Source organism: Muntiacus reevesi, chromosome 3 (genome assembly GCF_963930625.1).
Source record: "Muntiacus reevesi chromosome 3, mMunRee1.1, whole genome shotgun sequence".
Taxonomy (NCBI): domain Eukaryota; kingdom Metazoa; phylum Chordata; class Mammalia; order Artiodactyla; family Cervidae; genus Muntiacus; species Muntiacus reevesi.
In genome coordinates, this window is record NC_089251.1 from 68,759,986 (window position 1) to 68,787,241 (window position 27,256).

The window sequence follows — 27,256 nt, forward strand, 5'->3', positions numbered from 1 at the left end:
ATAGAGCAATCTGGTGGGCTATAGTCCATGGGGTTGCAAAGCGTCAGACACAACTAAGCATCTAGTACTTCAATATATAGAAAGAGTGAAAGTCACATGAGATTTCTAAAAATGAGAGGAAGTATCACATAATGTAGTTAACTGATCATTGTAACAGTCTATTTTACTGAAGCATGATAATTATTCCAGAATATTCCTTTGTCAGTTAAGTACTGGTATATTACATCTTATTTCCTTCCTACAATTATTTTTATCTATTTTCCAAATCCACTATTCCAAAACATGAGAATGACTATATCATTGAGTTACTTTTTCTGATGCTTATCTCTACTAGCTAGGCAAAATACAAACCTTAAACAAGAAAAACACAGAATATAAGCAATGAACAGAAAGCCTAAACCAAAAATAGTGCTGACTTGATTTTTTTTCTTATTTAAATGCAAATACTTTATCTTGCTGAAACATTCCCTTTCCATTTCAGAGGCAATTACTGAATGTGCACAGCTCTGCCCCACCCCTCAATTGTCAATAATGCACTATTTCAACCATAAGGGGGAAAAATATTCTTTAACAGTTGTAACCAGACTATTTTTGGATGCATTAGCATCATCCTCTTCCATGTCACAAGCTTCACTGCACTCAATTCCAATTGGTTTTGTGACTTTTGTGGTGAATTCTACTCAAGGTACCTGACTGCAGATGAGGTTCCTGAAGCAAAGATTTCAGCTATGAGTATTCTCTGTCCATTTCTAGTTTTCTCCTCTACCTGTCCAAAACCTGAACTTTTCTACCATGTATCTTTAACCTTTGTCAGTGCCTTCCATAGTGCTCTAAGAAGTACATACAGTATTTATTTAATATAAAATTCTTTCATGAAAGATTCACAGTTAGAAGAACTATGACTTTTTTGAAATAAGTGCATGATACAGCTTTTATTATTGTTCTACAAGTATAGTCTTTTCAAGGACCAAACGATTCCCAGTTTCATTAGAGAATTAGGGGATGAAATGATCCAAGGGATTTAGAGTTCCTCCTTATAAGCTAAATTGACAGAGAAGATGGAAATATGCAAGCGACTAAAATAGCTCTACTTAAACTTGAAAAGGACAGTTTGATTTTTTGTTTTTATACAGGGCATTATGTGTGGCATGATGGCTGCATTTGTAAATACAAAGAATAGATTCTTAGGGAAAAAATAAAGGCTTCTATAAAGACAATCAGGAGTTAAAGTTGATAATGATGGTGATAATGATAACATAACTAATACCACATTAAATCTTGAAAACCCTATTTCAACCACACCTATTTTCCTGTCAATAGCAGGATAGCTGTATCATGTCTTGGTTTCCAGAGTGAGATGGTTTTGATTTGATCACTCACTCCATTATTTTCCAAGTGACCTTGCAAATTTCTCTTGATCATTTATAAAAAGGGGACATTAATATTAAATGTGATGATGTATATAAAAGGCTTGGGACATTATAAGTTTTTATACATTCATTATTACCACCATTAAACAAGCAAGAATATTAAGATCTAGAAAGTTTAAATAGCATTTCCATGTGATAAAGTTAGTATGTGGTTTACTGGTCTTCATTCCCATGTAATTGTCCACAGTGGTTTTGTAGACAGAATGTTTAAATTTGTCCTGTTCCAACCTATTGACCATGCTTAGGGGAACATTTTAAAGTCAAGGTGATGGTAATATTTTAAAGATAATCTTGAAATGAAAATAGCTTAGTTTATAAGAAACAGCATTTGCACAGTGTCTTGCACTTAGAAATCATTCTGTTAATACACAATACATTAATTATACCATGTAATTTCTTTGATATTTTGCAAAGTCAAAATGTTTTTTACTTTTGTCAACTACCCAATTTTGTGTGCATAAACACCATATTCATTTAATTAACTTACCTTACTTTTACTTTCATATATGTGGTCTGTTTAGCAACAGTATCTTTGTAATTCAGTTCAGTTCAGTTGCTCAGTTGTGTCCGACTCTTTGCAACCCCATGGACTACAGCACGCTAGGCCTCCCTGTCCATCGTCAACTCCCAGAGTTGACTCAAACTCATTGAATCAGTGATGTCATCTAACCATCTCATCATCTGTCTTCTCCTTCACCTCTTGCCTTCAATCTTTCCCAGCATCAGGGTCTTTTCAAATGAGTCAGTGGCCAAAGGACTGGAGTTTCAACTTCAGCATCAGTTCTTCCAGTGAATATTCAGGACTGATTTCCTTTAGGATGGAATGGTTGGATCTCCTTGAATCTCAAGGGACTCTCAAGAGTCTTCTCCAATACTGCAGTTCAAAAGAATCAATTCTTCAGCACTTAGCTTTCTTTATAGTCCAACTCTCACATCCATACATGACTACTGGAATTATTGAATGACAAATCAGTTCTAAAATTATTACAATGCCATCTTTGATAGCAGAGTGTGTTGCATGTGTGTGTATTGCAAATAAACTCACTCTTCCCAATATCCACAATTTTGCACATACGTTTACAATTTCCCTCATTAAGACATAGTGTCTAGGCTCCTGTCTCTTCAATCAGGGATGTTTGTAAGTTTTGACTTTGCAACAGAATGCCACAGAAGTGATAGGAAACACTGAAAATACTGGGAAAATGAATGAATTCCAGGACAACTGTTTCAAGAAATTTGAACACAGGGAAGAAGATTGGCTGTAAAAACACAGAGTCTATTTTTATTTTGATGATATTTGCTGATATTGCCATTTCAGTTTTGGTATTACAATAATAAACCAGGAACATGTGGGCCCAGGACCCATGGAACAAGAATCATACAATTATTTTTCACCTTAAATGAAGAGCCCACATATATAAACATCATGGTAAGTGTAAGAGTAAACTAGAGCTAAAAATGTAACCATCCCATGCCCCAAACTCAAGGTATTATGGAAAAGAATATCAGGTCTAACCTCATGCATCAAAGCACGTATGGAGAGACTAGGTAAGCTGGGAATTTTTCAGCTGAGAACTTGATTGGGAACACCTGAAGGTACCTGACAAAACTAACACAGAATACCTCTAGAGAAGAGCACATTCATTCTAAGACTCTAAAAAATATCTATACATAGTCTTTAATAGGTGATGTACAGTAAATAATTCAAAAAAAGAAAAAAGAAGGATCAGTGAGGCAAAGTAAGCAAGAATAGAAAATACAAGAGATAGCATAAATAGAGCCACATATATCTGATACTATAATTAGTCAATATGGATTATGCTTAATATATTTAAAGAAATAAATGACAAGATTGAAAATAACTGTAAGGAATAGGTAAAAATAAACTGTAATGTATGAGAGCACTAAAAGACATGAAATAAATCTTCTAGAAATAGAACATAAAATAACTAAAATTTAAACATCAACACAATATATTTGGCAGAACACTAGACAATGTAAAAAGAGAATAATAAATTGGAAAACAAATCAGAAGAAATAATCCAAAATATAGAACAAAGAGATAAATAGCAAAAATACAGAAGAGTGTATCTGAAATGGGAAGTGTACAATGAAATATGTTGGATTGATGACTCAGAGGAATAGCGGTGAGGAAGATGTAAAGATTATACTTAAAAATATAATGGACATTTTTTTTCAATTAGTAATGGTAAAAAAAAAAATCCGCAAGCTATAGTTTACTAGAGAATCCCAAGGATGATGAAGGAGGAGGAAGAGGAAGGAAAAGAATTTAAAAAAAAAAAAAAAAAAAGAGGGAGGGAAGAAAAAGATGGAAGGATAACATCCACATATTTTTGAAACTGAAAAAACATTAAGGAAAATAAAATGTCCTAAAAACATTAAAAGAACAAATAATTTGAAAAGAAAGGCAGCTAGAACAAAAGTGTTCTTCATAGTAGCAACCTATAAAGTTAAAGGTAGAATGAAATATCACTGAACTGAAAAGCATAATGGCTAACTTACAGTACATACCCTGGAAAGTATTTTTCAAGAGAGAGAGAAAAAAACAAACAAACATATTTTCAATAAAAAATGTTCATTACCAACAGATATTCATTAAACAAGGTCTGAAAGATACTACTCAATAACATTAAGTCTGAAATGAAAAAAGAAAATAAAGGAAATCATAAAAATATTAATAATCATAAATAAAATCCTTCTATATAAAACAGTAATACTTATATATATTATTTTTAAAAATCTAGATTAGATTAAAATGAATGAATAAAATATTGGTTAAGAGTGGGATAGTAATAAATAAAATATTATTAAGTACTTTTAATTTAACAGGAGATAAAAGATTTCTTAACTTTGAGAAAGTAAGAATGATGATATAATGTCTAGATAAATACTAAGAGATAGAAGGGTATTTATAGTTTTTAATACCATGGGGAAAAAAACAAAATAATTAAAAAATAAAACCTAGCAATTAAAAAAAATAAGCTGAAGAAACAGAATTAGTGCCACAAATACTTAGTACAAAATAAAATTTTAGATTTAAACCCCAAAACAGATTTATATTAAATGGAAAAGGTTACAGTTAAAGATTTGCAAATTAAAGGAAATACATTCAACTATATGGTGTTCGTGGAATATATCAAAAACATAAACAGACAAAGAATTGAAATAGAACAAAAGGATACCAAAAATTATTTAAAAATTCATATCCCTATATTAATATTGACAAGTTAGATTTTGACAAACATTACTACAAATAAAGAAGCTGATTTCATAATGATAATGGTTTATAAGAAAAATATATTATTTTGAATTCTCCAGAAACCAATAGCATACACTCAAATTTTAAACTGAAAGCTCACAGTAAAAATGAAAATAATACAAATCTACAAATGTTATAGGAGATTTTAATACAGTTATCTAGATAGCTAATATAAAACAAATACACAAATATAAAATTAACAATCCAATTAATAAGTATAACCTAATGGAATACATGGAACAGTATAATCAACCACTGCAATATACCCATTCTTTTTAGTCAGAAACACAGAAACTGCCTTATACTAATCCATAAATAAATAAAATTTAGCAAGGGGAAAGAACAAGCTCTTTATTTTATTTATGCCTGTTTAAAAACTTTCAAAACAAAATTTTTTCCCTAAACATCTGAGAAAAAGACATATTAATATTGTTCTTTAAGGGAGCTATTCACTAGATGTTTTATTGAGTCTTTTCTTTATATCTGTCTTTCCTGTTCAAGTGCTATTTGCATATATATCACGGTGTGAAGCAGAAGTATGAAGATGAATGAAAATAATCATTGTTAAAGATGCTGAAGCTTCTATTTCAAATTAATTAAAAAAAAAAATCTATGAGACCAGGCAGACGTGAGTTTGAATCAAGGGTCTGATGTTTGCTAATTTCTATCTACATCTCTAGTCTGCCATTTCACTGAACTTTCCTTCTTTAGTACTCTTTGTAAAATTTGGATAAAAATGTCTCTTTTCCTTTCCTCTTCTTTTTCTGTGAGGGTTAGGCAAGTAATATACCTAACACAGTTCCTGACCCTGATTATGTATGCACACTCATGTACATTTGCTGATATTAGCTATTACTATTATGATAAAGCCCTCCTTTGGTGGTTCGGTGGAGAAGGAAATGGCAACCCACTCCAGTACTCTCACCTGGAAAATCCCATGGACAGAGGAGCCTGTTAGGCTACAGTCCATGGGGTCGCAAAGAGTTGGACACGACTGAGCGACTTCACTTCACTTTCACTTGGTGGTTCAGACAGTAAACAATTCATTTGCAAATTTGAAGACATGGCTTTGATCTCTGGGTTAGAAAGATCCTTTGGAGAATGGAATTCTCCAGTATTCTGACCTGGAGAATTTTGTGGACAGAGGAGCCTATAATAATACATCCCCACGCATCTTAAACACATTTAATTTTAAACATAAAATACAATACATTTTATTCAATTATAAACTTAGTACCAACCTGAAGCATAGAAAAGGAAAAAGAAGTATATTTCAGTATATTTTCAAAAGCAAGGGTTTGTAGCAAAACTGATCCATGGTTTTCTCATCTTTTGGGTCACTGAATATAGCCCTTTCCTTGGTGGTTAAGATAGTAAAGAATCTGCCAGCAATGCAGGAGACCTGGGTTAAATCCCTGGGTTGGGACGATCCCCTGGAGAAGGTCATGGCAACCTACCCCAGTATTTTTGCCTGGAGAATCCCATGGACAGAGGAGCTTGGTGGGCTACAGTCCATAGTGTTGCAAAGAGTCAGAGTTGACTGAAGGGATTTAGCACACAGCATGCAAGATATTCTAGTCAATGCAGGGTGATGTAATTTTAAGATATCAAGGAGATGAACACAATAACATGAAATGTCTTTCCATCCTTAAAACTTCTATGACCTTCAGTTATAAAGTATTTTTATTTATTTATTTTACCATTTCCGTTTATCAGATTTCAGTGACAACTGTTAGTTTCAAATTTCTATAGTTTATCTATTTAATCTCAGGTCTAAGACACTCTTTAAATATCAATTACTCTGAAAGATATTTTATAGAAGAGTTGATTTGCCACTCATCTTCCAAATAAATGCAAAATATGAGAAGGAAAATAAGCTGCTTATCATTAAAAATACATTTATAGACTGCTTCATATTAATGGTATACCTGTACGTTCATGAATATTCCTCTTCCTCAGATTTGTACATAAGAACAGGTTATGTGATTTTTTTTTCCAGGTATTTAACATCAGTCTTATATATTACCATCAAGCTTTTGGTAATGTCCTATAAGAATCAGTTTTTAAGTTAATGTTATACAAAGTTTCACTATCTCCTGTATTTCCAAGGTTTACCGTCTATAAGATATCTTGATACAGAAATAATCAACTAAGAAACGTATGAAGTGCCAACTAGATTAGCATTTTCTGATTACATAAGACATTAGAAAACAAACATTCTCCAGTTTTCCTACTCTTTTTAAAATTTTATTTTTATTTATTTTTATTGGAGTATAGTTACTTTAAAATGTTGTGTTAGTTTCTATTGCACAGCAAACTGAATCAGTTATACATATACATATATCCACTCTTTTCATAAATTTTCTTCCAGTTTAGGTCATCACAGATCACTGAGTAGACCTTCCTGTGCTATACTGTAGGTTCTCATTAGCTATCCATTTTATAAACAGTATTATATATATATATATATATATATATATATATATACATATATATGTCAATCCTAACCTCCCAATTTGTTCAACTTTCCTTTCAGCATCAGACTTCATTTTCTTGGCCTCCAAAATCAATGCAGACAGTGATTGCCAGTCACAAAATTAAAAGGTGCTTGCCCCTTGGAAGAATAGCTATGACACACCTGGACAGTCTATTAAAAAGCAGAGATACCACTTTGCCAACAAAGATCTGTATAGCGACAGCTATGGTTTTTCCAGTAGTCATGTAAGGATGTGAGAGTTGGACTATAAAGAATGCTGAGCACCAAAGAATTAATGCTTTCAAACTGTGGTGCTGGAGAAGAAATCTTGAGAGCCCTTTGGACAGCAAGGAAATCAAACCAGCCAATCCTAAGGGAAATAAACCTGGATATTCATTGGAAGGGCTAATCCTGAAGTTGAAGCTCCAATACTTTGGTCACCTGATGCAAAGAGCTGACTCACTGGAAAAGACTGATGGTGGGAAAGACAGGGCGAGAGGAGAAGGGGGAGACAGAGGATGAGATGTTTGGATGGCATCACTAACTCAATGGACATGAGTTTGAGCAAACTCAGGGAGATAATGAAGGATATGAAGCCTGGCATGCTGCAGTTCAAGGGGTCACACAGAGTTGGACACAACTTAGAGACTGAATGACAAAGTTTCCCCTCTTTGTAGTCATAAGCATAGTTTCTACATTTGTGACTCTACTTTTGCTTTGCAGATAAGTTCATTTGTAATTTTTGAGATTCCATATATAAGCAATATGATATTTATTTTTCTTTTTCTGACATAGCTCACTTTGTGTGACAGTCTCTAGGTCCATCCATGTCTCTGCAAATAGCACTATTTTTTCCTTTTTATGGTTGAGTAATATTCCATTGTATACATGTACCACATCTTCTTTATCCATTCCTCCTTTGATAGACATTTAGGTTACTTCCTTGACCTAGCTATTGTAAATAGTGCTGCAATGAACATTGGGGCGCATGCATCCTTTTGAATTATGGTTTTCTCTGGATATATGCCTAAGAGTGGGATTTCTGGGTCATAAGTAGCTCTATTTTTAGATTTTAAGGAACTGCCATATTGTTGTCTATAGGTGGCTGTATCAATTTACATTCCCATGAACAGTGTAGGAGGGTTCCTTTTTCTCCTTATCCTCTTCATCATTGTTGTAGATTTTTTGCTGATGGCCATTCTGACCAGTGTGAGAGGGATACCACAACTGTAGTTTTCATTTGCTTTTCTGTAATAATTAGTGGTGTTGAACAGCTTTCCACATGTTTGTTAGCCATCTGTATGTATGTATATTCCATCCATTTTTTCATTGGCGTGCTTCTTTTTCTTTTTCTTTCTTTTTTTTTTTGAGCTGAATGTGCTGTTTGAATATTTTGGAGATTAATCCCTTGTCAATTGCTTCATTTGCAAATATTTTCCCCCATTCTGAGGGTTGTCTTTTCCTTTTGTTTAAGCTTCCTTTTGCTGTACAAAAGCTTTTAATTTTCACAAGGTCCTTGTTTTTGTTTTTATTTCCATTACTACAGATGGTGAATTGAAAAAAATCTTGCTGTAATTTATGTCAAATAATTTTCTGCCTATATTTCCCTCTAAGAGTTTTATAGTGTCTGGCCTTACATTTAGGTCTTTAATCCATTTTGAGTTTATTTTTGTGTAGGGGGTGGGTTTGGGGGTTTCTATTAGCTTAGTGTGACTTTAGGCAACCTGTCTGCTGATGGATGGGATTGTGTTCCTGTCATGCTGGTTGTCTGGCCTGGGGCATCCAGCACTGGAGCTTGCAGACTATTAACTGGAATCAGGTCTTGGTACTGAGATGTGGATCTCTGGGAGAGCTCATACTGACTGATGATATTCCCTGGGGCTGAGAATTATCTGGACTAGGCACTCACTCAGACCCAATCCCTGGTCAGGGAACCAAGACCCTGCAATTTGAGCGGTGGGACAAAAAAACAAAAACAAACAAAACAAACAGTAAAAAATCAACCAACCAAACAAAAAAGAAATCAAGCTATCAAAATCCAAGAAAAATAAAAACAAAAACAAACAGCAAAAACATAAAAAAGAAAACAACCAAACAAAAAAGCGCCAAAAGCCAAAAAAAACCAAAAAACAAAAACAAAAACAAAGATTAAAAAACAAAAATAAAAATAGAAAAGTAAAAATATATTAATTTTTTAAAGACATAAGAAAAAATATTTACCTGGGGCCTCTGCTCAATCAGTGTACTTGTCTCCACAACAAACCGCAGCCAGCTCCCTGCCCCTGCACATGGCCCTCCACGAACTTTAAGTTGGTCTCTGGCCCCACTGTGGGCACTTTCGAGGCAGCTCAGCTCAGACTCTGACCAGGCCCAACTCCCACGTGTATGTGCCTCAAAGTCCACAGCTGCTAAAACTAGACTGGTCTCAGTTGTGGGAGTACTCATTGTCCACTCAGATATTCTGCAGACACCGGGTTTACCAAATCAATTGCATGAGTTTAATCTGTGGTTTGTGAAGCTGCACAGAGAGATTTCAGCTCCTATTCCTCAGTTGCACAGTCCCTGGGGCTCAGCTTAGCTTCCTTACCTGGGTAAAAGGGGGCAAAGACGGCAGTTAACTAGGGCACACTTGCTTGCTTAGGTGGGAAGGGAGTCAGCTACAAACTGGGGCTCCTGTACTTATTCACTTGGATGAGTAATAAAATGGTCACAACTGGGGCACATGCATTTACTCCAACAGGATCCCTGCCTAGTGTCCATGGAGGCAGGGGCCAGCAGAAGCTGGTGACAGATTGGGGTGCACTCTTTCTGGTGCAAGTCCCTCCCAGTACCCACAGAGGCAGAGGATGGCTTGTGGGAAGAGAGTTTACAATGGCAGTCCCTCCCCTTTTGCATCACTCAACAGTGATGTCTTGCTTCCAAGGCAGACCACGCTTCCTCCAGGAGCATCTCTGGCTGCAGAGTTCCTCACACTTGTCCCCTCAGGTTGTCCCTGAACAGTTGAGCTCCTCATTCCCATTCCTGTTTCTTCAGGCTATCTCTACACAGCCAACAGCAGTCATTTCCCTGGGTCTTCTCTCTTAAACCTACTCTTAAACCAGCACCCAACCCCTGCTAGCATTGGTGGACACCTGTCTCGAGCTGGGACACCCAGGTCTGTGGCACAGGCCACCCACGTAAGTCTTTCTGTGTTCTGACTGCCAAAGACTGGCCTCTGTACTTTCCTCCACTAGCCTTCAAAACCTTCCTTCTATTTCAGCATATCCCACCATCAGTGACAGGGGCCTCTCCAGGTGTTGAAAACCCTCTTCTCCTTCAGCCCCCCTCCTGAGTGTTACTTTCATTCTTTTTCTTTTCTTTTCCTTTCCTTTCTCCTCTCTGTGCTATCGGATTACACTGGGATCTTTTCTTGTCCTTTTAGGTGTCTGAGTTCCTCCGCTAGTGTTCAGTAGGTGCTCTGTGGAAATTTTACCACTTGTAGATGTATTTTTGATGTACTAGTGGGGAAAGGTGAACCCCAGATACTTCTATCCTGCAATCTTGATCCCAGGTTTCTCACTCCTGGCCTCTCTTACACTCCTCTAAGGTGGTTATTTCTGTTTCCATTCCAAGAGGAATAAAAACAGAGAAAATATACACATTCTGTTTGGGTTGAAGGTATAAGTGTTAGTGAGGATCATGAATTTAAGAGTTGAGGGTATTTTATTTTTATATAATACAAGCATTAGCAAAACATTTCTCCTGTACAACTAACTCTTTAGGTTAGCTCTGCTAGTTTTGTTCAGGTTCTACATTCCTATTATTTATGATGCTTACAATAGGTTTTAGATGGAATAAACCTTAGCACAACTTTCACAAAATAATCTAAAGAATTTAAAATTTTTAGATAAATTGAATCATACTGGTACAATAGCACACCCACATTTTGTGATCAGAGAGGAGGATATGTTCATCTCCCCTTCTAGGTTCTTCGGTCTGGTCTAAGAATTAAATTGGCATGAGACAGATCAACAGGAGAAAATCAAACAAAGTTTAATAATATGTACACATGATAGAGATATATATAAAACCAGAGTAACTCCTCAAAATATTTGCAACTCTCACCTTTAATGCCATCTTCAGCTAAAGACAAAGGAGGAAGTTAGGGGTAGTGGTTTGGGACTTCAAAGAAAACAGCAGTTCATTCATGGTGATGGAAAAGCACATGATTGGTAAACAAATGTTTGCTGGGATTTGCAGAGACAATGAAAGCATATTAGATTCTGCATCTCTAGGCCTGGGCAAGTTTCTCCCCCCACACTTAGCTCATATTCTTTGCAGACAACTCTGCATACAGCTCTATTCTATCCTACAGCCATTTAGTTAAATTCTTTAAGCATTTTAAGGGGGACTAAAAATAAAGACTTCCTGACTCTTATTAGGAAAAATTATTAATACTCAGACTAAATAGACAGTTTGAGGTGACAAATATTGCTCCCCAAGTACAGTTTAAAAAAAATAAAAAAGCCAAATTATATATAATTCTATAATAGTATGCATATGTATAATGTGACTACTGTATCAGTGAGTATATACACGCATACAAACATTAAAATACTAGATAAATCTTTGGATAATATTTACTGATTTACTGATCAATGGACAGATAATAGATACTAACTATATTAGAGATTATATCTGTATAGTTACAGTATCTATTGATCTATGACAAATCAATAGAAAAGTCAGTTGATAGATAAACTATCTAGGATTATACATTACAAAACAACATCAGAAGCCTAAGTTTGATTACAGATAGTCACATTTACTTGAAAAAAATTCTTGCAATCTCCTATTTAAATTATGTTGTTGTTCAGTCATCCAGTCCTATCTGACTCTTTGCAACTCCATGGACTGCAACTCACCATCTCTCAAAGATTGCCCATGTTCACGTCCATTGCATCAATGATGCCATCCAACCATCTCATCCTCTGACAGCCTCTTCTACTTCTGCCCTCAATCTTTCCCAGTATCAGGGACTTTTCCAATGAGTCAGCTCATCCCATCAGGTGACCAAAATACTGGAGTTTCAGCATTAGTCCATCCAGTGAGTATTCAAGATTGATTTCCCTTAAGATTGACTGGTGTGATCTCCCTTCTGTCCAAGGGACTCTTAGGAGTCTTCTCCAGCACCACAGTTGGAAGGTATTAATTCCTTGGTGCTCTGCCTTCTTTACAGTCCAGCTTTCACAACCATACATGACTACTGAGAAGACCATAGCCTTGACTATATGGACCTTTTTTGACAGAGTGATGTCTCTGCTTTTCAACATGCTGTCTAGGTTTGTCATAGCTTTCCTGCTAAGAAGCAATCAGCTTCTCATTTCATGGCTGCAGTCACTATCCACAGTGATTTTAGAGCCCAAGAAAAGGAAATCTGCCACTACTTCCACCTTTTCCCAATCTATTTGCATTAAATAATGGGGGCAGATGCCATGATCTTAGTTGTTTTTTTGTTTGTTTTAATATTTAGCTTCAAGCTGGCTCTTTCACTCTCCTCCTTCATCCTCATCAAGAGGCTCTTTAATTACTCTTTGCTTTCTGCCATTAGGTGTCATCTGTATATCTGAAGTTGTTGATGGTTTTCCTGCCTATCTTGATTTCAGTATGTAACTCACCCAGCCAGACACGTCTCATGATGTGCTCAGCAAATAGGTTTTCAATAAAAATGGTGACAACAGACAGCCCTGTCATGCTCCTTTCTCAATCTTGAACCAGTCAGTTAATCCATACAGGGTTCTAACTGTTGCTTCTTGACCTGCATACAGGTTTCTCAGGAGACAGGTCTGGTATTCCCATCTCTTTAAGAGTTTTCCAAGTTTTTTATGATCCACACAATCAAAGGCTTTTGGTAGATAATGAAACAGAGGTAGATGTTTTTCTGGAACTCCCTCGCTTTCTCTATGATCCAGCAAATGTTGGCAATTTGATCTCTGGTTCCTCTGCCTTTTCTAAACCCAACTAGGATGTCTGGAAGTTCTTGGTTCATGTAATGCTGAAGCCTAGCATGCAAGATTTTAAGCATGACCTTACTAGCATGAGAGATGAGTGCAATTGTCCAATGGTCAGAACATTCTTTAGTACTACCCTTCTTGGGAACTGGGATAAGGATTGACCTTTTCTATTTCTGTGGCCACTTCTGGGCTGTCCAGATTTGCTGACATATTGAATGTGACACTTTGACAGCATCATCCTTTAGGGATTTGAATAGCTCTACTAGAATTGCATTGCACCCACTAGCTTTGTTGACAGCAGCACTTACTAAAGTCCACTTAACACTCCAGAATGTCTGACTCTGAGTGACTGACCACACCACCATAGTTATCCAGTTCATTAAGATCTTTTTTGTACAGTTCTTCTGTGTATTCTTTCCGTCTCTTCTTTACCTCTCCTGTGTCTTCTAGTTCTCTATCGTTTCTGTCCTTTATTGTGCCAATCTTTAGGTTAAATGTTCCTTGATATTTCCAATTTTCCTGAAGAGATCTCTAGTCTTCTATTGTTTTCCTCTATTTTTATGCATTGTTCATTAATACCTATCAATGATTTATGTAAAATTATTCACTAAGCCATCCAAAACAGGTACTCCCTTGAAAAACTGCATTCTCAAGACAGTGTTATTTTTTAAAAAGTCACTTTTAAGAGCTAGCATTTATAAGGATTTCATAATTATGTACTAGTTAGCTTGTTAAATGTTCCTGTGAAGAAGAAACTTCACCAAGTTCTTGGTATTCAACAATGGGAAAAAACTAAGCAAATTCTCTAGGTTTCTTACACTCTAATTCACTTTTCTTAGGTAATTCTCTGAAACTTTCTAATAGTAATGCAGAGTACTATACTATCAATTCATGAACACATTCATCTGATTTTAACAATGTTTGAAGACCAAAGTGTATTCAAAATCCTATTATGTTGAACTCCTTAATTCAAAACTTTCTAGAAAATCAATTTCATAAACAAGTTGCCCAAAGGAGTCCCCAAACTTAAGAAACTGAGTTTATATAATCTGAGAGATCATCCTTCAGAAAATAAACTACAAAACTTAGACACAAAAGTGCATATTAATTTCATAATAAAATGTGAATAATAAATTATAAGTTATAAAGCAAGTCCTATATCTCAAGACTAAAAAGAGTTCAAAACATAAATTTTGTATTATTTTCCTGATATTCCTAAAATCTATTTTACCTATATTTTTGGCTGCATGCTTTTTGTTCCTATGCAATAATTTTAATATATTATTTTTTATAAAAAAAGAAATTACCTTTATTTGGAATTGATCAAATTTTTTTTTCTATTTTTTACAGTTTGGAAAAGCTTCTTTCAACTTCATAGCACTTTATTTTTAAATTTACAGTTTGGAAAAGCTTCTTTCAACTTAATAGCACTTTGTTTTTAAAATTTTTAGAATTTTTCCTAAATTTGGAAATGGCTACCATTTTCATTTTTATATGAACTCAGTGTCAGGCACACACTCTGTATTAACTAAAGGTTTGAATTCTACAAAAAGGAATTCTAATAAATATTCTTAAGCATGTGTATGACATCTACATTAGGTTAAATTATATTCCCTGCCCCCACCAAATATGCCCAAATCCTAATCCCCAATACCTGTGAATATGACTTTATTTGAAAATAGCTACTTTGCAGATGTAATCAGCATGAGGTCATACTGGGTTACGGTGGGTCCTCAAACCAGTGCCTACTACCTTTATCAGAGAAATGAGATGGAGAGTTGGATACAGACTCATAGAGGGGACAGATTCAGAGGGAAGAAGGTCATGTGAAACAGAAGCAGAGACTGGAATGATGTAACTGAAGTCAAGGAATGCCCATGGAAATTACAAAGAGTCAAAGAAGGATTCTTTCCTGGAGCTTTAGACAGTTCATGGCACCAGCAAAACATGGATTTTGGAGGTCTAGCCTACAGAACTATGAGAATATAAATTTCCATTGTTTTATTCTATCCAGTTCAGTTCAGATCGGTCACTCAGTCATGTCCAACTCTTTGCGACCCCATGAATTGCAGCACGCAAGGCCTCCCTGTCCATCTCCAACTCCTGGAGTTTATTTAGACCCATGTCCATCAAGTTGGAGATGGCATCCAGCCATCTCATCCTCTGTCGCCCCTTCTCCTACTGCCCCCAATCCCTCCCAGCATCGGGGTCTTTTCCAATGAGTCAACTCTTCACATGAGGTGGCCAAAGTATTGGAGATTCAGCTTCAGCATCGGTCCTTCCAATGAACACCCAGGACTGATCTCCTTTAGGATGGACTGGTTGGATCTCCTTGCAGTCCAATGGACTCTCAAGAGTGTTCTTCAACATCACAGTTCAAAAGCATCAATTTTTTGGCGTTCAGCTTTCTTCACAGTCCAACTCTCACATCCATACATGACCACTCGAAAAACCATACTCTTGAATAGATGGACCTTTGCTGGCAAAGCAATGTCTCTGCTTTTTAATATGCTATCAAGGTTGGTCATAACTTTCCTTCCAAGGAGTAAGCTTCTTTTAATTTCATGGCTGCAATCACCATCTGCAGTGATTTTGGAGCCCAGAAAAATTAAGTCTGACACTGTTTCCACTGTTTCCCCATTTTTTCCCATGATGTGATGGGACCAGATGCCATGATCTTAGTTTTCTGAATATTGAGCTTTAAGCCAACTTTTTCACTCTTCTCTTTCACTTTCATCAAGAGGCTTTTTAGTTCCTCTTCACTTTCTGCCATAAGGGTGGTGTCATCTGCATATCTGAGGTTATAGATATTTCTCCCGGCAATCTTGATTCCAGCTTGTGCTTCATCCAGCCCAGCATTTCTCATGATGTACTCTGAATATAAGTTAAATAAGCAGGGTGACAATATACAGCCTTGATATACTCCTTTTCCTTTTGGGAACCAGTGTGTTGTTTCATGTCCAGTTCTAACTGTTGCTTCCTGACCTGCATACAGGTTTCTGAAGAGGCTGGTCAGGCGGTCTGGTATTCCCATCTCTTTCAGAATTTTTCACAGTTTATTGTTATCCACACAGTCAAAGGCTTTGCCATACTCAATAAAGCAGAAATAGATGTTTTTCTGGAACTCTTGCTTTTTCAATGACCCAGTGGATGTTGGCAATTTGATCTCTGGTTCCCCTGCCTTTTCTAAAACCAGTTTGACCATCTGGAAGTTCGAGGTTCAGTATTGCTGAAGCTTGGCTTGGAGAATTTTGAGCATTACTTTACTAGCGTGTGAGATGAGTGTCATTGTGCAGTAGTTTGAGCATTCTTTGAGATTGCCTTTCTTAGGGACTGGGAAGAAAACTGACCTTTTCCAGTCCTGTGGTCACTGCTGAGTGTTCCAAATTTGCTGGCGTATTGAGTGCAGCACTTTCACAGTATCATCTTTCAGGATTTGAAATAGCTCAACTGTAATTCCATCACCTTCACTAGCTTTGTTTGTAGTGATGCTTTCTAAGGCCTACTTGACTTTACATTCCAGGATGTCTGGCTCTAGGTTAGTGATCACACCATCATGATTATCTGGGTCATGAAGATTTTTTTTGTACAGTTCTTCTGTGTATTCTTGCCACCTCTTCTTAATATCTTCTGCTTCTGTTAGGTCCATCATATTTCTGTCCTTTATTTAACCTATCTTTGCATGCAATGTTCCCTTGGTATCTCTAATTTTCTTGAAGAGCTATCTAGTCTTTCCCATCCTGTTGTTTTCCTCTATTTCTTTGCATTGATCTCAGAGGAAGGCTTTCTTATCTCTCCTTGCTATTCTTTGGAATGCTGCATTCAAATGGGAATATCTTTCTTTTTCTCCTTTGCCTCTCGCTTCTCTTCTTTTCACATTTGTTTGTAAGGCCTCCTCCAACAGCCATTTTGCTTTTTTGCATTTCTTTCCAATGGGGATGGTCTTAATTCCTGTCTCCTATACAATGTCACGAACCTCCGTCCATAGTTCATAAGGCACTCTGTCAATCAAATCTAGTCCCTTAAATCTATTTCTCACTTCTGCTTTATAATCATTAGGGATTTGATTTAGGTCATATCTGAATAGTCTAGTGGTTGTCCCTACTTTCTTCAATTTAAGTCTGAATTTGGTAATAAAGAGTTCATGATCTGAGCCACAGTCAGCTCCCGGTCTTATTTTTGCTGACATATAGAGCTTCTCCACCTTTGGCTGCAAAGAATATAATCAATCTGATTTCCGTTTGTCCATCTGGTGATGTCCATGTGTAGAGTCTTCTCTTGTATTGTTGGAAGAGGGTGTTTGCTATGACCAGTGTGTTCTCTTGGCAAAACTCTATTAGCCTTTTCCCTGCTTCATTCTGTACTCCAAGGCCAAATCTGCCTGTTACTCCAGGTGTTTCTGGACTTCCTACTTTTGCATTCCAGTCCCCTATGATGAAAAGGACATACTTTTTGGGTGTTAGTTCTGAAAGGTCTAGTTGGTCTTCATAGAACCATTCAACTTCAGCTTCTTCAGCATTACGGGTTGGATTGGATTACCAATCCAATCTTGGATTTGTATTACCATGGACTGGATTACCGTGATATTGAATGGTTTGCCTTGGAAACAACAGAGATCATTCTGTCATTTTTGAGATTGCATCCAACTACTGCATTTCGGACTCTTTTGTTGACTGTGACGGTTACTCTGTTTCTTCTAAGGATTCCTGCCCACAGTAGTAGATATAATGGTCATCTGAGTTAAAATTTCACCCATTCCAGTCCATTTTAGTTCTCTGATTCCTAGAATCTCAACGTTCACTCTTGCCATCTACTGTTTGACCACTTCCAATTTGCCTTGATTCATGGACTTAACATTCCAGGTTCCTATGCAATATTGCTCTTTACAGCATCAGACCTTGCTTCTATCACTAGTCACAGCCACAAGTGGGTATTGTTTTTGCTTTGGCTCCATCCTTTCATTCTTTCTGGAGTTATTTCTCTACTGATCTCCAGTAGCATATTGGGCACCTACCGACCTGGGGAGTTCCTCTTTCAGTATCCTATCATTTTGCCTTTTCATACTGTTCATGGGGTTCTCAAGGCAAGAACACTAAAATGGTTTGCCATTCCCTTCTCCAGTGGACCACATTCTGTCAGACCCCTCCACTGTGACCTGTCCATCTTGGGTGGCCCCACACGGCATGGCTTAGTTTCATTGAGTTAGACATGACTGTGGTCCTGTGATCAGACTGGCTAATTTCCTGTGATTATGGTTGCAGTGTGTCTGCCCTCTGATGCCCTCTCGCAACACCTACCCTCTTACTTGGGTTTCTCTTACCTTGGATGTGGGGTATCTCCTCACGGCTGCTCCAGCAAAGTGCGGCCACTGCCCCTCACCTTGGACGAGGGTATCTCCACACAGCTACCCCTCCTGACCTTGAACGTGAGTTTGCGGTAATTTGTTATAATAGCCCTAAGAAATTAATATGCATGTGTGCGCTAAGTTACTTCAAGTTGTGTTCCACTCTTTATGGCCCAATGGACTGGAGCCCACCAAACTCCTCTGTCCACAGGATTCTCCAGGCAAAAATACTGGAGTGGGTTGCCATGCCCTCCTCCAGGTTCTTCCTGACCCAGGGATTGATTCCATGTCTCTTATGTCTCCTCCATTGGCAGGTGGGTTCTTTACCACTAACGCCACCTGGGAAGCCCTAAAAAACTAACATAATAATCATCAAAAAGAGAGCTTTAATACCAGCTGTGGTAGTTTTGAAATGTGTTTATAAATTCTTTGATAGTCTTCCCAATCAAGATATGATGCCAATTCTCTTTTTATTGAGTGTGGGCCAGATTCAGTGACTTACTTCTAATGCAGAAAATATAGCAAAAGTAGCATTGTGAAACTCTGAACAAGGTTTTGTAAAAGGTACTGTGACTTCCACCTTGCTCTCTCCAATCAGTTGCTCTGAAGTACACCAGCTGCTGGGTTATAAGAACATTCAGGAAGCCCCGTCTAGAGGACTGTGTAATGAGCATCCAAAGCCTCTTGCCAACATCCATGCAATTGAACCATTTTGGAAAAGGGGCCTCCAGACCCAGTCAGGTCTTGACAGAAAACACATTAGGAACATAGCTAGATTATACAGATAAACTATTCCTGGGCCACTAATTCCTCACAGTTTATGTGAGATTAATAAGTGCTTGTTGTTTTATGCTACTAAGTTTGGGATAACTTATCATGCTAAAATTCCAAGCACATTCCTTTCAGAGGAAAAATATTTTTCTACATTTATACTTCAATTTTATAAATCTGATGATTAGAAAATCTTCCACAGACTTGTTTCTGTCTGTATTGTGCATCTTGTTTTTCTTCCACTTCCCACATGTTTTGCAGCCCTGGGTGCTAGGATATGTATCAACTCTGCTGAGAACACTTTTGTGATGATAGGAATATTTCTCAAGGTATTTGCTACAATAAGATGGCTAGCAATTACCGAGGTATGTCTCAGAGTTCAAACCACATAACTAGATCTTTCTGAACCCAATATAAAAGGTATTCCCAACTCAATTACCCTTAGCCAGATCTACAAAATACCTGTTTCAACTCCAATACTATTTTACATGAAATAAGAAGAGAGTGGAAGAGAGGAAATAAAAGTGAAATGTTAGCAGTCTTAATTTAATGTATTAAAATATATTTTATCATAAATTCTACAAAAGCATGTGACTATATGAACAAATGATTAAGTGTCCTCCTAGAACTGAGGGGGTCCTTTGAGAGACGTACCCTAAAGGTTCACTTTCATTAGCTTCACTGTATACCTCTTGTCCTGAGATATTTTAAAAGCCATATATTTCAGTCTATATGTATTAAACCTAAAGGCTATATTTTATTCATTGGTTATTTCTAAACCTACCGAAGATCAATATGATGATGTTTTCATAATTTTGCAAAAATGAACAGACCATATTTAACTAAGATGCCAACTGAACATTAAACTATATTCTAAATATGTTACAACAAGCTCTGATTCTTATAAAAATAACTACTGCAGAAATGAGCATGCCAACTATTTGTTTAAGATTCATTTGCTTTTAATTGTTTTCTGCTAAATGATGAAATGTACAGAAGAGGAAATGCCATCTGCTAGTTTATATTTTTAAGAAGTGATAAAGAGCTGCCCATTACCCCCTTTTCATGCTGCTACCTCAGCATTAAAATGTGCATGATTTTAGCTTTTCACAGTAAGGAAACAGAGTGTTTAGGATAAAGGAGGGAATTAGGTTGTCTTTCTTCTGTTTGATTGTACAAAAAATATACAAATATATATCTAATAAGGTAAACACTAATATTTGAGATAATTTAAAGACTAAAACAAGGTAGTTGGCAAATTTCCATTTTAACTTATAAGGTGCTTGAAAGTTGTCATTCTCATCAAAAAATAAGAAGAAACAAAAACAAAAACAAAAAACACTGAATGTAAAATCAGCAACTCTTCTCACATGAACTCAGAATTGAGGTCACAGGGCCAACCATTATTGCAAACACCAGAGACTCAAGTAAATACACAGAATCACAATTTACCAGGAGAAGAGGCTACCCATAAACACAGTAAACCAGTAATTGGTGAGTTTCTGGAGGCTCAGTCTAAATCTGCAGTATATATATATATACTGCAGATTCACATGTTGGTGAATTTTACTTTCAGGAGGACCACCAGGTTCTCATGGCAAATATTTTAGAAAAATTCTCCACATGGTTTAGATAGAAGGAGGGGAAGATAGCCATTCTGAAATAAGACTATGGAAATAGTAGTTAGTTTGAAATATATCCAGAGCATTCTGTGGTTGGGCCTGCCCTCAGTGAAAGATACTTTGCTAGAGACTTACCCAATCTAGGGGAAGAAGAATTAGATAGCCCTAAATCTCTCTGTTTTTGTTTTTGGATTTTTTTTTATCTTCTGTATTAAGAAACTTTGGACGGTCACAGCGCAGGAACTCTGTCTCATTAAAAAAGAGAGGTTTAATCATACAATTACAGAATGTTTTTCTTACCCAATACCATACTACCACTTCAATAGGACTATAGAATAATAATAACATGAGCTACAACTAAGAGAGCTGCAAGCTACAAACTCTAGATAAGAAGTTTTAGGGAAAGCCAAAAAAAAAACAAGGAGAAACAGGATATTAGAAACTGAAGCCTCTGGTACCTACAGTCACAGCAAACATTAATATTAATACCTCACTAATTAAAAATAAAACCACATATGAAAGGCCTTTTCCACTTAAGTTTCTATTACAATGATCATGTCCAGCTTTCAACAAAATTAGTTTTGCTAAAAGGCAGGGTAAACATGGTATGAAGAGAAAAGGCAAACATCAGAACTAGACTCATATGATAGAGATTGTGTGATTCTCAGGTAAGGAATTTTATCACTAGGGTGGCTCAGCAGTAAAGAATCTGCCTGCAATGCAGAAGACCATCTGCAAAGCAGGAGATATGGGTTTGATTCCTGGGTTGGGAAGATCCCCTGGAGAAGGAAATGGCAACTCACTCCAGTATTCTTGCCTGGGAAATCTCATGGACAGAAGGGTCTGGTAGGATACAGTCCATGAGGTTGCACAAGTCAGACATGAATTAGCAACTAAACCACCACCACCTACCACAGTTAAGATGCTGTGGGTGCTGATGGAAGAAAAAAAGCTCAACATGCAAAAACAGATGGGGAATATAAGCAGAGAGATGGTGACTTGAAATAATCAAGAGAATATGCTAGAAATCAAGAAACACTAACAGAAATTAAGAGTACTTCAAAAGTGACAGAGACAGACAGACTTTTTCACAAGAAAAACAAAAACTAAGGGATTTCGCTCTCAGTAAACATGACTTGCAAAAAATGTTAAAAGAAGTTCTTCAGAGAAGGAAAATGATATAGGTCAGAAACTTAGAACTACAGAAGAAAGGAAGAGTGTTAGAGAATGAACACAATGAAGGTAAAGTGAAATATTTCACTTGTTCTTAGACAATCTAATAGAAATATTTGTTCAAAATATTAATAGCAATGATTTGTTGGATGATTATAGCTTATGGATAAGCGAAATGAATGACAATGTTATAGGGGATGGACAGAGGAATGGGTAACGTTGTGTTATAAGGTAGGAATACTACCTCTGAAATGGTGGAGCCTTATTTGATAGTGGACATAGATTATACAGATTATATATATACTGCAAAGTTCAGGTCAAGTAGAAAAAATAAAAATAAGCATAACAGATATGCTAAGAGAAGAGAGAAAACAGAATCATAGAAAATACTTAATTAAAAAGATCTTTGCTCCTTGAAAAAATGGCAGTTAATGAAAATTCAGCTGGCAACAATGTAAACTTTGTCCGAATAAGTGAGATTATAATTGAGTGAAAGATGGTTTTAATAATGTCTTTCTAATTTAATTCTTTGTAGTCATTTCCATTAGGATCATTTCCACTTTCTAATGGTAATGACCTTGGCTTAGAAAATACTAAGAAAAGATGTCTTCTAGTTCTAAACTCATCCATAATATTGATTCATAGTTTTCTGTGAACCCAAATTATTCCCAAGTGGAGAAGGTCATGGAGATCATCTTTCACAGCACAACGTTAATGTTAATACAGGTCTATTTTCTTGCTAGATTATAGCTCAATTAAGACATTTTATATTCATAAAGGTGAGACAGTACTAATAGCCTACTCTACAGGACTTGAGTGACAAAGTCTTAGGCCTTCAGTCATGTCTGACTCTTTGGAACCCCAGGGACTGTAGCCTACCAGGCTCCTCTGTCCATAGAATTCTCCAGGCAAGAATACTGAAGTGGGTTGCCATTTCCTTCTCCAGGGGATCTTCCCAACCCAGGGACTGGACTGAGGTCTCCTGCATTGCAAGCAGATTCTTCACTGTTAAAGCCAACCAGGGAAGCCCTTCTTGAGTAACTGAGCAGTTGCAATTGGAGCAGGGATTAAAAAATATTAATGAAAGAGGACATTCATTTATAAATATGGGGTACAGAGCATTAGAGGCAGCAAGAATTGCCAGTTAGTCAGAATACATTGAAATGTGTATTCTTGTCAAAACTATAAGAAAATGAATATGATGGTATAGGAGAAGTATCTCACAGGTCTAGCACATGGCTTCTTTTCATCCTAGTAGTTATTATTTACATTTACTTTCTAAGGATCAATTTTTGTTTGGACTTTCTGAAAACTCTAAAAGGAGAAAGTTATGCTTGATAGAAAACATTATTAATTTAATGTGAGCAAACTGAAAGTGATACAGTGATAAGAGCATTTTCATTTCTGAGGGGCACAGCATAAAGATAAAGAATAAAGCTGAAGAATAGTTTGATAGATACCTCATGGTGATAGATTTTATCATCAATCTTTTTTTTTTTACTATTTTAAAAAGGTTTATTTATTTATTTAATATTTTGACTGTGGTGTGTCTGTTGCTGCACATGGGCTTCTCTAGTTAAAGCAAGCAGGGGCCATTCTGTTGTGGTGCCTGGACTTCTCACTGTGGTGATCTGTTGTGGAGCGTGGGCTCCAGGTGCTCAGGCCTCGTTAGTTGCAGTGTGTGGGTTCAGTAGTTGTGGCCCACAAGCTTAGCTGCTCCATAGCATGTGGTGTCCTCCTGGACCAGAGATCAAACCAATGTCCCCTGAATTGGCAGGTGAATTCTTAACCACTGAACCACCAGAGAAGCCCCATCACCAAAATTTTTAATCAGAATAAGCAGGAGTTTTTGGCTCAAGAAACATGTATTTTGAATGTACTGAAGATATCTGTAATAGGATAACCTATTAACACATATTTAAGTTACATAGTATGTGGAATAAGTTTTCATCTGTTTTTGGAAGATGAAATGTAATCCTATTTTGAAAGCACTTTTTAACAATTAGGGATATATAAATTGCCAATAGGAAATCTCTTCACATATAAAATATTTAGTGAGTCAAAGAGGGCACTGAAAACAGTGAAAGAGATTTGAGAGTTATATTATTAAATTACTTACATGCTTGAAAATGTAAGAACTATTTCAAATTAATACACATTTCATATTTTATTTTCTAAATTTTATTGTTATTTTTTTTCCAAAGGGAGTGGAAAAGGGTTTGTGTGATGCTCCAGAATAAAACAAGGCATATGATAAATGATTTGGTTACATTAAAATATTTCTGATTTCAGCCTTTTCTTATAATTATTATGTCTTTATACCTTTTCAGCCAATTTAATGCAAAGAGTTGTTTTCTTCATTGAGGAAGAACCATATATTACGATATTGAAGTAAAAAAATTATTCATAGCTCTGAACCTTAAGAATATTTCTTACCAAAAACAAACAAGGCTTTGCAATCTTCTAGTAATAGAATGACAGGGACGGGGGACACCTAAGTCTGAGTTTCCATTAAGGTAGACAGAGAAGAAATGGTTAGAATGATAAAGTCCAGAGTAGGCTGCAGTTACCTACAGAACTGTCACTGTTAACCCAAACTGGATCTCATGTCAGTCACGTAATTGGATTCCTTAATAACAAAATAACAGAGTTTAAAAGATGCTTGCTCCTTGGAAGAAAAACTATGACAAACCTGTTGTGCTTAATCACTCAGCCATGCCCGACTCTTTGCAACCCCATGCTCTGTAGCCCACCAGGTTCCTGTGTTCACTGGGATTCCCCAGGCAAGAACACTGGAGTGGGTTGCCACACCCTCCTCCAGGGGACCTTCCCAACCCAGGGATCAAACCCAGGTTTCCCACACTTCTGGCAGATTCTTTACCATCTGAGCCACCAGGGAAGTCCCTAGGGAAGCATATCTAAAAGCAGAAATATCACTTTGCCTACAAAGGTCTGTATAGTTAAAGCTATGGTTTTTCCAGTAGTCATGTACAGACATGACAGTTGGACCATAAAGAAGGCTGCATGCCAAAGAATTGATGCTTTCTAACTGTGATACTGGAGAAGACTTTTGAGAGTCCCTTGAATAGCAAGGAGATAAAATCAGTCAATCCTAAAGGAAATCAACCCTGACTATTCATTAGAAGGACTAATGCTGAAGGTGAAGCTCCAATACTTTGGCCACCTGATGCCAAGAGCCAACTCACTGGAAGAGACCCTGATTCTGGGAAAGATTAAGGGCAGGAGGAGAAGGGTGACAGAGTAGAGATGGTTGGATGGCATCATTGACTCAATGGACATGAGTCTGAGCAAACTCTGGGAGATAGTGAAGGGTAGGGAAGCCTGGTGTGCTGCAGTCTACAGGGTCTCAAAGAGTTAGACATGACTGAGCAACTGAACAATGACAAATAGAGATAAACACACACACACACACACACAAACATACACAAACAAACAAAAGACTTCCCATCTGTCAATCTAGAGTTCCCTAATCTGGAAACTAGGTTAAATGGGAAAAATTGTCACATACAAAAAAAATTGTCACATAAAATGACAATGCATTTTAATACATTTTAAAACTGTTCAAAATCTTCAAGGTGCAAGCAATCCTTTGATTTCAGATGGTGAACGTAAGGAAAATGTATATTAAAAAGAAATGAGAAAGAACTATAGCAATTAGAAACTGATCAGCAAATGGAATCCCAGACTATAATGCTTCAAACTAAACATGGATTTTTAAATTTAGCTTTGGGCATGCTGTCAGCACTATTATTGTGATTTCCATTTGAACTCCACTTTTCCAACAACCAGCTGATTTCCTCCACATTCCATTCCAGTAAACACAGGTTTGACTGTAATTCTTAGCATTTCATTGTCACCACATACAATCAACTTCTGTAGTACATTATTATGGTCAAATGGAACGACTGGATGGAATTTCAAGTTCATGATTATTTTATTACTGCTATTTAGACGTCTGCAAGCCAAGATCACAGGGAGGGTAATCTAATCACATACTTAACAGTTGCTGCTAGAGGGCTACTGTTGAAGAAGGGGTTGGATGTTTTCTTAGAATTAGCAGCAACCCTCAGTGTGGTGAGCACTATTCGCTCTGTCCTGAGTGTTACACTGCTATCTACTTTACTTTGAATGCAGATCAACCTCATTAGTTGATATAGATATAGTTCAACCTCATTAATTGTTTCTTAACAAAATAATCTGTCTCAAAATGTTTCACTTAGATATAAAACTATATTTATTGGCTATTTCCATATGAAAACCTTTTCTCTTTACCTCAGTTTCACCAACTTCTACATTAATTCAGCAAGCATGTATTGAGCATTTATGTTCCACTTGTAATTTGACAAACTGTAAGCAAATCATACTTTCAATGAATAGTACAAACAAGAAATACTAAGTTCATTTGGCATTGTGATTCTTTTTTCTTTTCAAAGTGTATATAAAACAGGCACTTTGAAAACTGAGTTGAAATTGAATTATTTTATTGCTATACCCCATTCTCTGAAAGACTATCCAAAGAAGACCCAAATCTGTATAATACAACAATTTAACATCAAGAATTTTTCATATTAATTATAAATCACATTAATTAAATCTTATAAACACAAGAGTTTAAGGATGTTAAATAAACTCCTCAGTTGAATCACTTTCCAAACTCTGTCTATATTTCTTATATTGGGTTGGCCAAAAAGTTTGTTCTAGTTTTTCTGGAAAATGTTAAGGGAAAAACCTGAAAAAACTTTTTGGCCAATCCAATCCAATGTTAAACTCTCATTGATCTTTACCTGAGGAAATAATTGCATTCTTCAAAAGAAAAGTGAAGACACATTAGCTTATTGGCTTAATTTCTGCTGGTGCAACAGCTGTGCATAACAGGAATGTGCTCTAAGTGCTAAGTCACTTCAGTCATGTCTGACTCTTTGCGACTCTAATAAACTATAGCCCACTAGGCTCCTCTGTCCATGGGATTCTCCAGCAAGAATACTGGAGTGGTTTGCTATGCCCTCTTCCAGGGAATCTTCCTGACCCAGGGATAGAATTCCCATCTCTTAGGTCTCTTGCATTGGCAGGCAGTTTTTTACCACTAGCGCCACCTGGGAAGCCTATAATCATGAATATCAATACTGCAATTAGTTGTCTTTATGTC